Genomic DNA, 16,380 nt, shown 5'->3' with positions numbered 1-16,380 from the left:
CAACAAATGGTGCTGGGAAAACTGGAAATCCATTTGCACCAAAATGAATCTGAATCCCTATCTCTCGCCGTGCACAAAAGTTAACTCAAAATGGATCAAGGAGCTTGATATTAAATCAGAGACATGGCATCTGATAGAAGAAAAAGTTGGTTATGATCTACACGCTGTGGGATCGGGCTCCAAATTCCCCAATAGGACACCCATAGCGCTAGAGTTAACAAATAGAATCAACAAATGGGACTTACTCAAACTAAAAAGTTTTTTCTCAGCAAAAGAAACAATAAGAGAGATAAACAGGGAGCCTACATCCTGGGAACAAATCTTTACTCCACACACTTCAGATAGAGCCCTAATAACCAGAATATACAAAGAACTCAAAAAATTAGACAATATGATAACAAATAACCCAATCAATAAATGGGCCAAGGACCTGAACAGACACTTCTCAGAGGAGGACATACAATCAATCAACAAGTACATGAAAAAATGCTCACCATCGCTAGCAGTCAGAGAAATGCAAATCAAAACTACCCTAAGATACCATCTCACTCCAGTAAGACTGGTAGCCATTAGGAAGTCAAACAACAATAAGTGCTGGAGAGGATGCGGGGAAAAGGGCACTCTTGTTCATTGCTGGTGGGACTGCAAATTGGTGCAGCCAATTTGGAAAGCAGTATGGAGATTTCTTGGAAAGCTGGGAATGGAACCACCATTTGACCCAGCTATTCCCCTTCTCGGTCTATTCCCTAAAGCCCTAACAAGAGCATGCTACAGGGACACTGCTACATCGATGTTCATAGCAGCTCAATTCACGATAGCAAGACTGTGGAACCAGCCTAGATGCCCTTCAATAGATGAATGGATAAAAAAAAATGTGGCATTTATACACTATGGAGTATTACTCTGCATTAAAAAATGACAAAATCATAGAATTTGGAGGGAAATGGATGGCATTAGAGCAGATTATGCTAAGTGAAGCTAGTCAATCTTTAAAAAACAAATCCCAAATGACTCCTTTGATATAAGGGGAGTAAACAAGGACAGGGTAGGGACGAAGAGCTTGAGAAGAAGATTTACATTAAACAGGGATGAGAGGTGGGAGGGAAAGGGAGTGAGAAGGGAAATTGCATGGAAATGGAAGGCGATCCTCAGGGTTATACAAAATGTCATATAAGAGGAAAGGAGGGGCAAGACAAGATAATACAAATGGAAGAAATGATTTACAGTAGAAGGGGTTGAGAGAGAAAAGGGGAGGGGAGGGGAGGGGAGGGGAGGGGAGGGGGGATAGTAGAGAATAGGACAGACAGCAGAATACATCAGACACTAGAAAGGCAATATGTCAATCAATGGAAGGGAAACTGATGTGATACAGCAATTTGTATACGGGGTAAAAGCGGGAGTTCATAATCCACGTGAATCAACCGTGTAATATGATGTATTAAGAACTATGTAATGTTATGAACGACCAATAAAAAAAATAAAAAAAAATTTTTGTAGTTTTAGATGGACATCATTGCTTTATTTTATTTATTTATTTTTATGTGGTAATAAGAATCAAACCCAGTGCCTCACACATGGTAGGCAAGTGCTCTGCCACTGAGCTACTGCCCCAACCCCTTCTGTTTTTATTAATGCATTATAGTTATGCATAATACTGTGATTTATATTGACATATTCACTTTTGTACTTAATAGAGTTTGCTCTATTACCATCCACAGTACTTCTAGTCTCCTTCCTCTCCTCCCTTCTCCTGATGCCCTGTTTCTGCTATTCTCCCTTATATTTTGTTGTTTCCTTTCTTTCTTTCTTTCTTTCTTTCTTTCTTTCTTTCTTTCTTTCTTTCTTTCTTTCTTTCATTCTTTATAATAAGATTAAATTCACTCTCGTATGTTCATATATGTATTTAGCATAATTTGGTCAATTTCATCCTGCAGTTCCTCACATTTCATGAGCATCCAATGTTCCCCTCAATTCTCTTCCACTCCTCCACTGAACTTTCTTCTATTGTCATGGATCCCCCATTTTGAATTTTATTTCTCTCTAGTTTTACCATATGAGAGAAAGTATTTGACCTTTGACTACCTGAATCTTGTTTTATTTACTTCTATAACTTGAATATTTTATTTAAAAATAAAATGTATTTTCCTAACATAATATAAAGTTACTTTAAAAGTGGAATGTGATGATCATTATTATCCAAAGTACATTCATGAAGACATAATTGGTGTGAATATACTTTGTATGCAATCAGAGATATGAAAAATTGTGAGAGTAATATAATGTGTAATAAAAATTGTAATGCATTCTGCTATCATATATAAATAAAAAATAAAATAAAATAATTCTGAAATTTATGAACCATATGTACAGCTATTGTTTTCAAAAACTTCCCATGCAATTCTGTAATTCAGAATTGGGAATCATTTAGCTATATTAGAAAGTTCAAAGGCCTTACTTTAGACTATGAAGTCTCCACACTTGGAGGTCTACCTTCATTGTTGGACCTCATTAGATATACACTTACAGCCATTTTAGGAAAGAGCAATAGCAACTGTCAGCAATAATAAACTATGTCTAAACACATCAGACTCTTTTTACAAATCTGTATTTTGTTTTATTTGGGGGTTGTTCTTTTCACTTTTATTCAAATAAACACAATACTTGTATATAGACTGATCATATCCCCTTTCAAGCTAATGTACCTGGATTCTCACATGTGCAGTGCTGTGGTCAAATCATCACTATTCTATAATTTGAAACAAGTATTTTGGACACAAAGCAAACAGCTGGTTTTATTTTTGGTCAAAAAAAAAGAAAGAAGAAAAAGAAAGCGAGCTGATAAAAAGCTCTGTGATGTCACTTGCCCACTTGAGGTTGATGGAAGCAAGGAAAAGCATTTTTCTGTGGGGGGTGGGGGAAATAAAATAATGTACATCTGGATAAAATGCAACTGTTCCTATCCTTCTTTACTAGGGTGGGTACTTGAAAAATGAGACATTTCAGCGTGGTCTAGCGAGTTTGTTGGGTGCCATTGGATATAATTTCCTAAGAAAATTTAAACAATATGGAACAACACTGAAGTTAGTATTTGCCATTAGAGTTAGTAAGACCCATAATTACTAAAGTGTTTTCTGATGTTCTAGACATATAATTCAGAAATGAAGGAGTTGGATAAATTTTATTCATTTTAAATTAGTCTTCTTTCCCAGAAATTCAATCTTGAAAACTGAATAATATCTTTGTTAGTTTGAAATTGGTCTGATTAATATCCATTTTACTGAAGAAGCTGGTGTCCTTTCTGTGGCTTGGATTTTGATACTCCCACACATTAGTTTAATTTCAATAAAGCTGTGGGTTCAAGGACTGAGTAATAGTTTGACCTGCAAGAAACAAGTTTAGACAATCATGTCACCCTTGTCTGAAGCCAGTTAGGATGAATGCAACCTGGGGTACAATTAAAGTTTAAAATTATAGTTCTCATAGCATAAAAGCAGCCAAAGACAGTGGCCTGAGATAAGTGGGCCTATGGAACTGCAAATTTGGGAGTATGGGGCATGTGCCAGGACATTGTCTGTGTGGATTGTGTATTATCAAAACCATGCTGGCCTGGCCCTGGCTGATTCTGGGTGTGTCACCTTTACAGAATGGCTGTGGTGTCTAGAGAGAGCAGGGCTGGCACAACTAGCTGGCACAACTATACTTTCTATGAAGTCCCTGGAGGGACACAGGCAAGTTCCTTACCAATTTCCCTCACTGCCCTCTTCTGATCCCCCTTCTCTTGTAAGATGTGATTTGGCTCAGCAGCAACTTAGGAGACTGGAAATAGAGAGTTGAGACTTGCTCCTGCTTCCTGTGACAGCCAAGGCTGGAAAGGCCATCTGGAAGCCCGACAAAGGACAAGCCCACTTTTTAAAAGGAAAAAAATCCCAGTCATAGCCCAGAGCAGTGGTGCATGCCTGAAATCCCAACAGCTCAAATGTCTCCAGCAGAATGAATGTAAGTAAAAAGCCAGCCTCAACAAAAGCAACTCAGCCACACCCTGTCTCTAAATAAAATACAGAAAATGGCTGGGATGTGGCTCAGTGTTTAAGCGACCTTGGTTTCAATCCCTGGTACCAAAAAAATAAAATAAAAATTTCCAGTCACCTTACAGCCTATCCACTGAAGTAAAACTAAATGGCTTTGAAAAATAATACACTTTGAAACTCTGACACATGTATAAAAACAAAAACCAAGAAATTTCAAACAAAGTTTTTAGAAGTCCTTTAAAAATGTATCTATAAAAAACAGTTTAAGAACCTTTGTGACTTTCCAGTGGGAGACATACACTGTAAATTTTACTCCTAAAATTATCTATTTGGTAAAATCTCTAGGAAAACTTCTATCAAGGAAATAATTGTTTTGGAATTACTTTTTTTCTGGAATGCCAAAAAGAATTAAGGTAAACACACATACTTAAAATGTTAATACAACAATATTAATTCAGTTGAATAAATAAAAGATAGCGGCACCAACTTTATGGCAATTTTTCAAGACTGAGTTGTAGCTCAATGATATTATAAAACAAATAATTTTCTCAAATAAGAATGATCATTCTCAGCACAAGCCAACAGGATTCAAAATAAAGTGCTATGAGAAAAAGTAGCTCCACAAACTTCAGCTTATTCACAGATGAACAGAAATGTTATCTTGATATTGAGTCCTGAAATATTGATTTCAAACCAAGAGTTGTGTCTTGCTACTGAAGCCAGAATCCAGGTAGTTGCGGCATGTCCTCCTCTTCCTCCTCAGCAGAACCTGGGTCCCAAGCAACCACTGTGCAGTTTACAATGACAGAGGGCCACTTGCTGGGTAAGAAGGGTTTAGATCCTTATGGAGATTTGCAAAATTTTGTAACTTGTCCCCCAGGACTGCATGAATGTGAAATATCCAGAGAGGGTTCTACTTCATTGTACTTCCTTTAGAATATCTCTCCTACAAACAAGTGGTGGTTCATCATCCTTGAACCTTTTCAAACCTCCACACTTAGAGTGACTTCATAAAGAAAATGTTGTACTAACCAATGCCTCCTCTGGAACTCTAGTTCTGGAGCTGGTGAGTGTCAACAATGACCAATGGGTTTCTGCTGATGGACGTGGTGGCCCAGCATGTCCTGGGCAGGCATGATGTCTCCTCTTGCTCCAGGAGAGTTTTGGTCCTCTTTAAATCTGAGTCACTATAGCTGAATCATCTTTTCAGATGGGTAACTGGACATCCTGCCTCTTCCAAAGGGAGTCAAACTCTTGCTCATTGGAAAGAATCATCCTGTTTTTCAAACTCTGCCACCACTGCAGTAGGGTTAAATGGGTCTGACGCCTCACTCTTGTGCTTCATTAACTCTTCATCCAGCCACATTGTCATCATCTCAGACATGGTCTTTTCAATTTCAGCAGAGAGTTCAGGACCTTTCACCATGACCTTCATCACCACTGGTCTGTTTTCACACCGGTTGGACAATTTGGGGCTTGTGTTTCAAAAGTCATGATTCATAACCATGAAGTGGACGATGCTGGCAAATTAGATACTAGACTAATGTGACAGTATGTGCTTTGGGACCACAGCAATAGAAAATAATGTGGGAGAGGAATCAGAAAGTGAGTAATTTCCTGAAAACACAGCAGTTGTCTTCTGGTTTGTTTGGAATTGGGTCACTTGGCCTGCACAAATATAATTGCTTGGTCAGCAGTCATTTTTGTTGCAAAAACTAAATAATATGCTATTAAAATACGTGTTTGGCTGAGCCCTGGGTGACAATAAAAGGCTACTTTTCCTTCCTGTATTATCAGTGACCCAGGATGAGAAAACACCCTTAATGGCTTGCTCCTGCTCACTCCAGTAGGCTGGGTTCTCAAATTTGCATGCTGTACCACCACACACCATGGACCACATGAGTGTCCAGGGATGACATTCCCATACCCGTCCTCCCACTTTTGTGTACTTTGGGGTTGGATGTTCTGGATTTCCTTTCATGTCTGCAGTAAACCCATTATTATTCACCAACATGGAATATGGTTGTTCATTTGGAGGCAAGACTCCTGCAGGCTTGGGAGTCTCTTTTGGAGCTTTGTTGTCACTGTCAGGATCCGAAGCCCTTTGAGCCAGTGGTCTCACTCATCATCCAGGGCCCAGAGGCTCAGGCTGACAACCAAGGCTGGTTTCCATGGAGTTGCTACCTCTGAGGGTCTACAGGAGACCTCCCAGGACACTCCCTGCTGCTCAGGGTGGGAAGAGAAGTCCAGCCCAGTGCATAGACAACGTCCTCCTTGGCAGGCCACACACCTGCAATTCTGTGTTTATACATGTCTCTGGAATGGCCCTATGTACTCTCCAGTCATTTTTATCTGGTGTGTCTAGGTCAGGTTTCTCAGTAGGTACAGTCAAGGGGCCAGTTGGTGTGCCATCATCTCTAGCTGCAGCTGTGGGGGAGGACCCACTGTGATCTCCTTACCTTGTTCTGGTGGTGTTCAGACCCTCCTTTGTGGCCTCTCCATGAACTGACAGAAACACTGGCCTCAGTTGTGGAAATTGGCTGGAATTTTTGTGTTACCATCTTTTCAACATATAATTGTTGTAATCTTGAAGATGCAGACTTTATTAGAAGATTTGGAGGGCAAGGGTTGAACAGTAGAAGAAGATATATACTTACAAGAGATTAGTCTTAATACTGGCTATAACCAAAAGTTTAGCAAGTAAGCTTTAATACTTTTATTTGCCTTTACACATCTCAGAATTTGGATTTAAAAAAATAAATCATGATTAGACTTAAATTAATTCAGGGACAACATGATTTTAGCAGAGTCTCCTTTGATAGTTCTTATCCAACACTCATGCATCGCACCTCTTTCTCTATAGCCTCTCTACTTACTTTTGGTAGAGCTGACACAAGTGTGCATCTCATGTTATATTAAAAGAAGATATTCTTAAAGAACCTTCTTTCCTTTGGTACGTCCATGTTGACTGTGTTTTGGTTATACTTTTCCAACAGGTGTTTAAGAGCAAACTGGTCAAAAATTGATCTTGTTTCTATCTACTATTAAGGTCACATTAGATTCCTCTAAGGTCCCTCTTGGGAACTTGTGAAAAGCCTTTTGTCGTCTTCTTGATTGGTTGTGCTGTCTGCCAGGAAGGGTCAGGTTCTTGCTGACCAAACCTGACTTCCCATGGTATCAAGTATGAGGGACATTTCTCTCTTCAATAATCCTCCTCTTTTCCTAATGTATACTGGTTGACTGCCTGTTGTGCAAGATCTTCAAGACTGCCCAGATCAGGACATCAGGTGACTCACCAGATTTGCACAACATTTAATGGGGTTCTGTCATTCTCTGGATCCTGGATGACTTTAGAATGCAAGGGCCTATTTATTGGTGGCTCTTTCCTTACTCATTTTAATTCCATGGCTTGGTTTAACTCATTGAGAAGGTCCTTCACCACTCTTGAAGTGGAAGTAATAGTTTCAGCTTTAATATCTATAATTTTTACAGCTACCCCTTTCCATTAATTGGGGTCAGTATTAGTACTGAGGTCAGCATTATATTTTATCTTTTCTGTAGGTGAGCTTTTATTATCTCAAATTAACCCAGGTTGTTTGTTAGCTGTGGCACTTCTGCAAAACACCAAAAGACAATGGTAATGATATTGTACAAGGCAAGTACAAAGCAAAATTATTACATGCAAAGCAAATCCAATTTGTATAATAATTTTGAAAATCAGATGGAATACATGAACCACCAGTTAATTTGACTTGTTTGCTGATTGTTTTTATTATTATTTTAGGTTACCAGTGTCCAGTTTTTAATCAGATTAGCATGGTTTGGAAAGCTAAGTCTTTGGACACATTTAATTATTTTTTTCTTAAAGGTGATGGTCATAATGCTGTTAGGATCACATAAATATAAACCTGGAAAATTACTAATAATTTTAGTTTGGAGGACACCTATATTCTAGTGTGTTTTCTTAAGCTTTGGCATTTTAGTAGGCACCAATAAATATGCAATAGATGTTTTAATAAGTAGAAGGAATACATTTTAAAATAATGGTAAACTATAGTTGAGTAAATATATAAACAGTAACAGAGTCTTTATTATCATTATTAAGCATTATGTACTAGACACAATTTAATGTGCTATACTTTTATAAGACTAGCAAGACACTAGAATTGTTCCCTCCATTACCAGCACAGACATAGGAGTAATGTGCTATACTATGATGTAGTTATGTCACTAAGCAAGAGGAATGTTTCAGCTCCATTGTAATCTTATGGGACCACCATTATATATGCCAGTGTGGATCAAAACATCATGTGTTGCATGGCTGTGTAGACATAAGAATTTATTTCTATTTTAAATTTATCATTTCAGGTTTTATACTTCTCCATGTTATTATTCTTAAAATGTAACCTAATAGTTTCACACTATGATATTAAGTGAATAAATCATAATTTTGAGAATAATTTCCTTTTTTTCAGAATCTTTGGAAGTACTTCTTCATTTAACAACTATCAACTGAAAGTATTGTACTGAACAAAGTAGGCAAACTCTCCTGGGGCTTAAATGTTAGGAGTTCTGAGAGGGACTAATAATAAACAAATGTCAGATGTTAATAAATGCCATAAAAAAACAGGAAAAGGAATTTAGAGGACAACAGGATTGCTATTTTACATAGAATGGTTAACACAAATAAGGGGGCAATGAGTATATTGGCTCATAATGGTTTTTACTTTTTGAAACAATTTTGTCAAGATAGTTCCCCAGTAATAAAAACTACCATCAAGGAATGTGAATTCTTAGAATGTTCTATCCACGAAAGGGCAGAAGAGGTAGAACTACAAGGGAGCAGGTGAGTGTAACTCAACCCCAGGGGTAAACTTATACCTGAAGACTGACCTTGCTATCCCATCTGGGTCAACACGAAAGCCACAAAGATTGTTCAGAGCCTCATGCTTCAGGACTGGAAGGCATGGTCTTTTAGACTGGCTTCCCATAGCTTAGTCACTGTACTATGCTCATTTTTTCCCTTTGGGTATAAACCAACACTTGGGTAGCTGAGTCAAATGGTGGTTCCATTTGATTTCCATTTTCTGAGAAATCTCCATACTACTTTCAAGAGTGGGTGTACCAATTTGCAGTCAAAACAACAATGTATGAATGCATCTTTTTCCTCACTCCTCACCAACATTTACTGCTCCTTATATTCTTGATAATTGCCTTTCTTACTGGTGTGAGAAGAAACCTCAATGTAGTTTGAATTTGCATTCTTCCAACTGCTAGAAATGTTGAACATTTTTTCATGTATTTGTTGACTGATCATATTTATTCTCCTGTGAAATACCTGTTCAGTTCCTTTGCCCATTTATTAATTGGGGGTTTTTGTTTGTTTTTTTGGTTTTGGTTTTGTTTTTTTAGGGTAAGCTATTTTCAATTCTTTGTAGATCCTAGATGTTAATGTTCTATCTGAGGTACATGTGGCAATAATTTTCTCCCCTTCTGTAGGCTCTCTATTCACATTCTTGATTGTTTCCTTTTCTGTGAAGAATCTTTTTAGTGTGATTCCATCCCATTTATTGATTCTTGATTTCATTCTTGTGCTTTAGGAGTGTTGTTAAGGAATTCAGATCCATAGCACACATGGCGAAGAATTGGGCCTTTTTTTTTTTATTAGGCACAGGGCCTCTGGTCTAAGGCCAAGGTTCTTGATCCACTTAGAGTTGAGTTTTGTGCAGGGTAAGAGATAAGCATCTAATTTCATTTAGCTACACATGGATTTCAAATTTTCTCAGCACCATGTGTTGAAGAAGCTATATATTCTTCAATGTGTTTTTGTTCCTTTGTCACTAGACAAATTTATGTGGGTTTGTCGCTGTTTCTTCTATTCTGTACTATTGGTCTTGTATTTGTTTTGGTGCCAGTACCATGCCATTTTTGTTACTATGGCTCTGTAGTATAATTTATGATCTAATATTGATGCCTCCTGCTTCACTTTTCTTGGTCAGCATAGCTTTGCCTATTCTGGGCCTCTTATTTTTCCAAATGAATTTCATGATTGCTTTTTCTAGTTCTATGAAGAATGTCATTGGCATTTTAATAGGAATAGCACTAAATGTATACAATACTTTTGGTAGTATGGCCAATGGTTAATTCTGCCTATCCAAGAGCATGGAAGATCTTTCCATCTTCTAAGGTCTTCTTCAATTTCATTGTTTAATGTTCTGTATTTTACACTGTAGAGGTCTTTGACATATTTTGTTAGATTGATTACCACTTTTTTGAGCGTATTGTGAATGGGGTAGTTTTCCTAATTTATCATTCAGTGAATTCATCACTGATGTATAGGAATGCATTTGATTTATGGGTGTTGATTTTATGTCCTGCTATATTGCTGTAATTTACTAGTTCTAGAAGTTTTCTGGTGGAAGTTTTTGGATCTTCTAATTATACAATTTTATTTCTGGCAAATAATGATTGAGTTCTTCTTATCCTATTTCTATCCCTTTAATTTCTTTCTCCTTTCTAATTGCTCTGGCTAGAGATTTAAGGACAATGTTGGATAAAAGTAGTTAAAGAGAGCATCCTTGTCTTGCTCCAGTTCTTAGAGGGAACGATTTCAATTTTTCTCCATTGATAATGATGTTGGCAAGGTGCTAAGCAACCCAGTGAGACCCTGTCTCTAAATAAAATACAAAATGGGGCTGGGGAAATGGCTCAGTGGTCAAGTGCCCCTGAGTTCAACCCTTAATACCAAAAAAAAAAAAAAAAAGGAAAAGCAAAAGTCACCCAGTACTATTGTGTTGTGGTCTATTTCATTCTTGAAATTGAGAATGGTTTGTTTAATGTACATAGATGCTTCAGTGGAGCATGAATATTTACAATTACAATTTATGTCTTTTTGATGTATAATTTCATTAAGCAGTGCGAAATATTCTTACTTGTCCCTTATGATATATTTAGGATTTAGATCCATTTTAACTTATCTGAGGGTAGAAAGTCCTGCTTGTTTACATGATCCAGGTGAGGTGTTTTTTTTCCCATTCTTTCACCTTCAGTACATGGATGTCATTGTCTATGAGGTGTGTCCATTGAACACAGCATATTGTTGGATCTTGTTTTTAATAAATCTGCCAGTCTATGTCTTTTGATTGATGAGTTTAGGCCATAAACATTCAATTATATTGAGATATGATATGTATTCCTGGTCATTTTTATCATTTCTCATGTTTAATTTAAATTAGTTTAGCCTTTGATTGACTATTCATTCAATGTAGATTCTCACTTTGCTGCTTTTCATTTTCTTTAACTTCATTTTTATGGAATATTTTGTTGAGAATATTCTCTAATGTAGGCTTTCTCGCTGTGAATTCTTTTTAACTTTTGTTTATCATGGAAGGCTTTTATTTTTATCTATAAACCTAAAGCTTAATTTTGCTGGATATAGAATTATTTGTTGGCTACGTTTTTTTCAGAGCGTGGTATATATTATTCCAGTGCCTCCTAACCTTGAGGGTTTGTGTTGAAAAATCAGCTGGGATCCAAATTATTTTCCACCTATGCTTAATGTGATATTTTTCTCTCCCAGCCTTTCAAGTTCTGTCCTTATACTGCATGTAAGGCATTTTCATTATAATATGCCTTAATGTGGGTGTGATTTAACTTTGTACATAAAGGATCCTAAAAGTCTCTCGTATTTGATTTTCCATTTCATTCTTTAAGTTTGAGAAGTTTTCTGATATCATTTCATTGTAAAGATTGTGCATTCATTTGGTTTGTATCTCTGTGCCTTCATCTATCCTGATAAATCTTAAACTTGGCCTTTTCATGTTATCCCATAATTATTGGAAGTTCTCTGCATGATTTCTTACCATTTTCTCTGCATGATCAATTTGATTTTCAACATTGTATATTTCGTGTTCATTGCCTGAAACTTTTTCTTGCAAGTGATCTATTCTGTTCATGATGCTTTCAATTGAATTTTTATTTTGATTTGTTGATTTCTTCATTTTGAGGATTTCTGCTTGATTTCTTTTTAGGATCTCTCTTTATTGATATTTTCTTTCACCTCCTGAAATTTATCTCTGATTCTATTCCTTACATCATTCTTCATGTCACAGGTTGCTTTAATTATGAATATTCCAAACTCCATCTCTGACATTTCTTTTACAGTGTTGTCAATGGATTTTATTATTGGAGCATCTTAGTTTGCATTATTACCTAGTTTTTCCATGTTGTTCATGTGTCTGCCCATCTAGCAGTGTGGACAAAAGCCAATACAGTGTCTTTCCTGTAGACTTATACTATCCCTGGGGGTTTCCAGTACCTTGCTTTTAAAGGGAGAGACCAATATTAACAGCACCCAATGCAAACAGTATACAGCTTTAAACCAAATAATTCCTTTTAATATGTCTACGTTTTGTTGCAATGAAGAAATTGTGTGTTCAATTATTGTATATGATATAAACAGTAAGTTAGCAAAAGGGTTTATAATTTCAAATGGTGGACAAAGAAAGAATAGAAATGGTATAGGATGTTATGTTTATGAGGTAAGAGGGCAGAAGATAGAAGTAAAAATGATTGGAAGAGTGAAAGAGGAATTAATGGAGGTTGGTTAGGAGAAAAGTAAATCCAGGGAAAGGTATATATATATATATATATATATATATATATATATATATATATAATTATTTTTTTAAAAAAGAAAAAAGGAAAAGGAAAAAAAAGTAAAAATAAAAGAATACACAACCAAACTGTAACATACTATTCAGACATTCCAGTTCTCAATAAACTGATATATAAAAATACTTGGTTTCAAAAATGGTAGAAATGTGACAGAAAAAAAAAGGTTATCTTGAAAAATTTAAACAATTGATTTTATTTGAGTTCCAAAAGTTTCTCAATTTCCTTTCTCAGCAGCAAGGTCTCGAGTTTGATTCTAAATTTACCCTTAAGATGGTTGGGGTTGGTATGGTGGAAGGGTTAGTTCTGTAGGCAGAACTCCAGGAGGTGGGGTGTAGGCTAGGTATGCTCTAGTCTCTTTGCTATGTGCCAATTGGTCTGGAGATTTTATGTCAGCACATCTACAGGGCCCAGCAATTGCCAGTCCATGTTGGAAGACTGCACCTCAGGAATCTCCTCTGGGTTCCACTTGTATATTATAGGAGCCTGTTCTTAGCCCCTTACATCACGTGCAAACCCCACAATTCCTGGTCTCTGATTTAGTCTCCCAACTCAATCTCTCCTGCCACCACCATTTTGAATTCCTGGTCAGGCACTTATCTTTCAGCCAGTCCTGAGGCCTGGGTTCCAGGATCTGTGTAGCCTTTGAAGAGCTTTGTGCTGAACCTGGCAGCTAAGAGGTATGTGGGGCCCAGCCACCTCAGGGGCCCAGCTATTCTGTTGGGTGAATCAAGACCAGGCACTGACACCTGTAGGCCAGCTGCCAAGCTGCAAGAGATGGGTTAGTCTGGGGTCTATGCAGAGTTTGGGAAACTGGAAATTGGGTATCTAGAGGACCCTGTTGGGTGCTGGAATGATGCCAAAGGTGTAACCAGGGGACTGGTGGGTGCTGGAAGAGGGAGGGAGTCAGGGATAAGGTTTGTGCAAAGACCCAGGGAGTGCCAACCTGAGTGGGCCCAGGTACCCAGTGGGTACTGGACCTGCCTGTGGACTGAGAAGGGAGAGCCTGGCTCTCTCCAGCATCTCTAACCTGTCTTTCCCTGGGCAACATGCCCCCAGTTTCTGACTTTCCCCAAGATTGCTAAGCTCAGACAGGCACACACCAACCTAGTGGCAAACTCACTAATCTGGGTTTCAGTTTCCATAGGCTCTCCAAACTGTAATACCCAAATGGCTTATGGATTGAGGACAACTGATAAAATCTGGTGGAGAGGCTTTTGGATTTTGGCTTTGTCTTGTTTTGTTTGTTTTTTCGATTAGTGAGTCATGCACTCTCAGCTAGGGCAGTCTACCCCTCAAGACACGGGATTTTTCACTCCAATCTTTGGGGAGACATGGTATTCCCTATGTTTGAGTACTGGGTAGCTGAGCTAAGAGAAATGCTGCCTCACACTAACCCACCATCTTCCATCTCCTCAATTCAATTTCTTTGCTGAGTTTTAAGTAGTTTATTTGTCTCTTTATTGTTGAGTTGTAATAGGTTTTATGTATTTTGCATACTAGTTCCTTAAAGAATACATGATTTGGAAAATTCTCTCCATAATGTGGGTTGTTTTTCTCTATGTATTGCTTATGACATTTGGGAGTATTGTCATTTGAAATAGGAAACATTTTAATTTTAATGAAGTTGAATTGATCCATTTTTCTTTTATTGCTTTAATTTTTTGGTATCATATTTCTTGCTTCAGATTACCAAATCCAAGGCTGTGAATATTTACACCCGTGTTTTATACAAAAGTTTTTATAGTCTAGGCTTGGCTCTCTCATTCACTGGTTTAATTTTTGTATTTGATGTGTAGTATGAATCACCTTTTATATTTTTGCTCATGAATTGTCTATTGTCCCAGCAATATTAAAAGTAAAATCAAACTACTCCTTCTCCATGAAAGCAAATTGATACTTTTTCAAAACTCAAAAGATCATAAATAAAAAGATATATTTTCCTTTATTCAATTTATATTGTATGTCACATTGATTTTCAAACCTTATATTCTTGAGATAAATCTAACAGTGTTATGATGTATACAATTCTATATGTTTACAACTAATTACAATATCCTAGTACTTTTTTCAAGGAAACTGTGTGTGTGTGTGTGTGTGTGTGTGTGTGTGTATACACAAATATATAGAATACATATATTCTTCAGGGATATTAGTCAGGTGTATTTATTTCTCATGTAGTATTTGTCATATTTTGGTATGAGGAAAATACTGGCATCATTTAAAGGTAGATAAACTACAAAATCATACCTTGTTCTGTTTTCAGGTTATTTTCTTAATTGAAGTTATGAGTCACCTGAGTGAGTAATCCAATTTGCAAGATGGACAAATAGGATGTAAGATAAAGTTCTAATGAATTTTTCAGGATGTTTGGGCTGCCTTGTCAGTTTGGAATAGTTGAGACACATTACAACAGGGTACTTCATGCCCATTCACAGAATCTTCCTCCTGGGGCTCCACTGACAGCTCACCACAAAGAGCAGTACAGGAAACCATATGAAGAAGCACAGGAAACCGTTTGATGTCACAGAGTGCAAATGGTGATCTACAGCTGCTGGGGGAGAAAGCAAAGCCCTGAAACTTTCTTCTTATGGGAAGCAAAAGTTCTATGTCACTAAATGAAGAACAGCAAACCTTTACTTTAGGGTACAGACAAACTCTGGTGAATTAAAAGCTAAACAAGTGTGCCTCTTGCATCTTTTCTCTTGTTAAGGGGTGAAGTAAAAATTCTCTACCAAGGACTTGGTAAGAAAAGTACCTTGGATCTGGGAACCAAATTGAATACTAGCCTCAGTGGTCTGCTCACCACTGAGGAAGTAGCATAAAACAGCTATCAAAGATCAACCACAGGTATATTTCAGTTGGCTCCTGTGGGGAGAAGCAGCACAGATGCTGAAAAAATTCACCATGTAAATTCAAACACAAAATGTATTTGTTCCCACAATAAACTTAATACCAAGTAATAAGAATGAGATCTGAGGGAAGAAAGAAGCCTTCGTCTGCTAAGGCTATTATAAAATACCATAGAACAGGTGGCTTAACTACAGAACTTTTTCCCTCACAGTTCTTAATCCAGAAAATCAGAGAAGAGGAATACATCCTAGCTAATTCTATTAGGCCTGTATTACTCTAATACCAAAACCAGAAAAAAGACATTGCAGAAAATAATACTACAGACTAAACTTTCTCATGAATATAGATGCAAAAACCTCAATAAAATATCGTAAAGGGAGTACAACAATGGATTAAAAGAATATGACCAAGTGAAATTTTTCACAGGTTTATAAGTTAGTTCAACATTAAAAAAAATCAAATTATTACATCAGTTCAAAGAGATAGAGAAGAAAAAAACCACAATTATGTAAACATATGCTGACAAGGTATTTTTCAAAATCTAATACTGATTCTTTTTTTTTCTTTTTTAATAACAACAAATGGTGCGGGGAGAACTGGAAATCCATATGCAACAAAATGAAATTGAATCCCTATCTCACACCATTCACAAAAGTTAATTCAAAATGGAACAAGTATTTAGGAATCAAACCAAAGACTTTGCATCTAATAGATGAAAAAGTAGGCCCTAATCTCCATCACGTGGGGTTAGGCCCCAAGTTCCTTAATAAGACACCTATAGCACAAGAATTAAAATGATGAATCAACAAATGGGACAAATTCAAAC

The 16,380-nt window shown here is 37.0% G+C and overlaps 1 pseudogene; it reads right to left on the bottom strand.

Annotated features, from left to right (window-relative positions):
* Window positions 1–4,862: 4,862 nt before the first annotated feature.
* On the bottom strand, window positions 4,863–6,589 carry LOC113177349 (protein tyrosine phosphatase domain-containing protein 1 pseudogene; annotated as a pseudogene).
* Between the last annotated feature and the right edge of the window lie 9,791 nt (window positions 6,590–16,380).

Source organism: Urocitellus parryii, chromosome 5 (genome assembly GCF_045843805.1).
Source record: "Urocitellus parryii isolate mUroPar1 chromosome 5, mUroPar1.hap1, whole genome shotgun sequence".
In the NCBI taxonomy this organism is placed as follows: Eukaryota; Metazoa; Chordata; class Mammalia; order Rodentia; family Sciuridae; genus Urocitellus; species Urocitellus parryii.
Note: the sequence above shows the minus strand (reverse complement) of the source record. Positions and strands in the feature narration are given on the sequence as shown.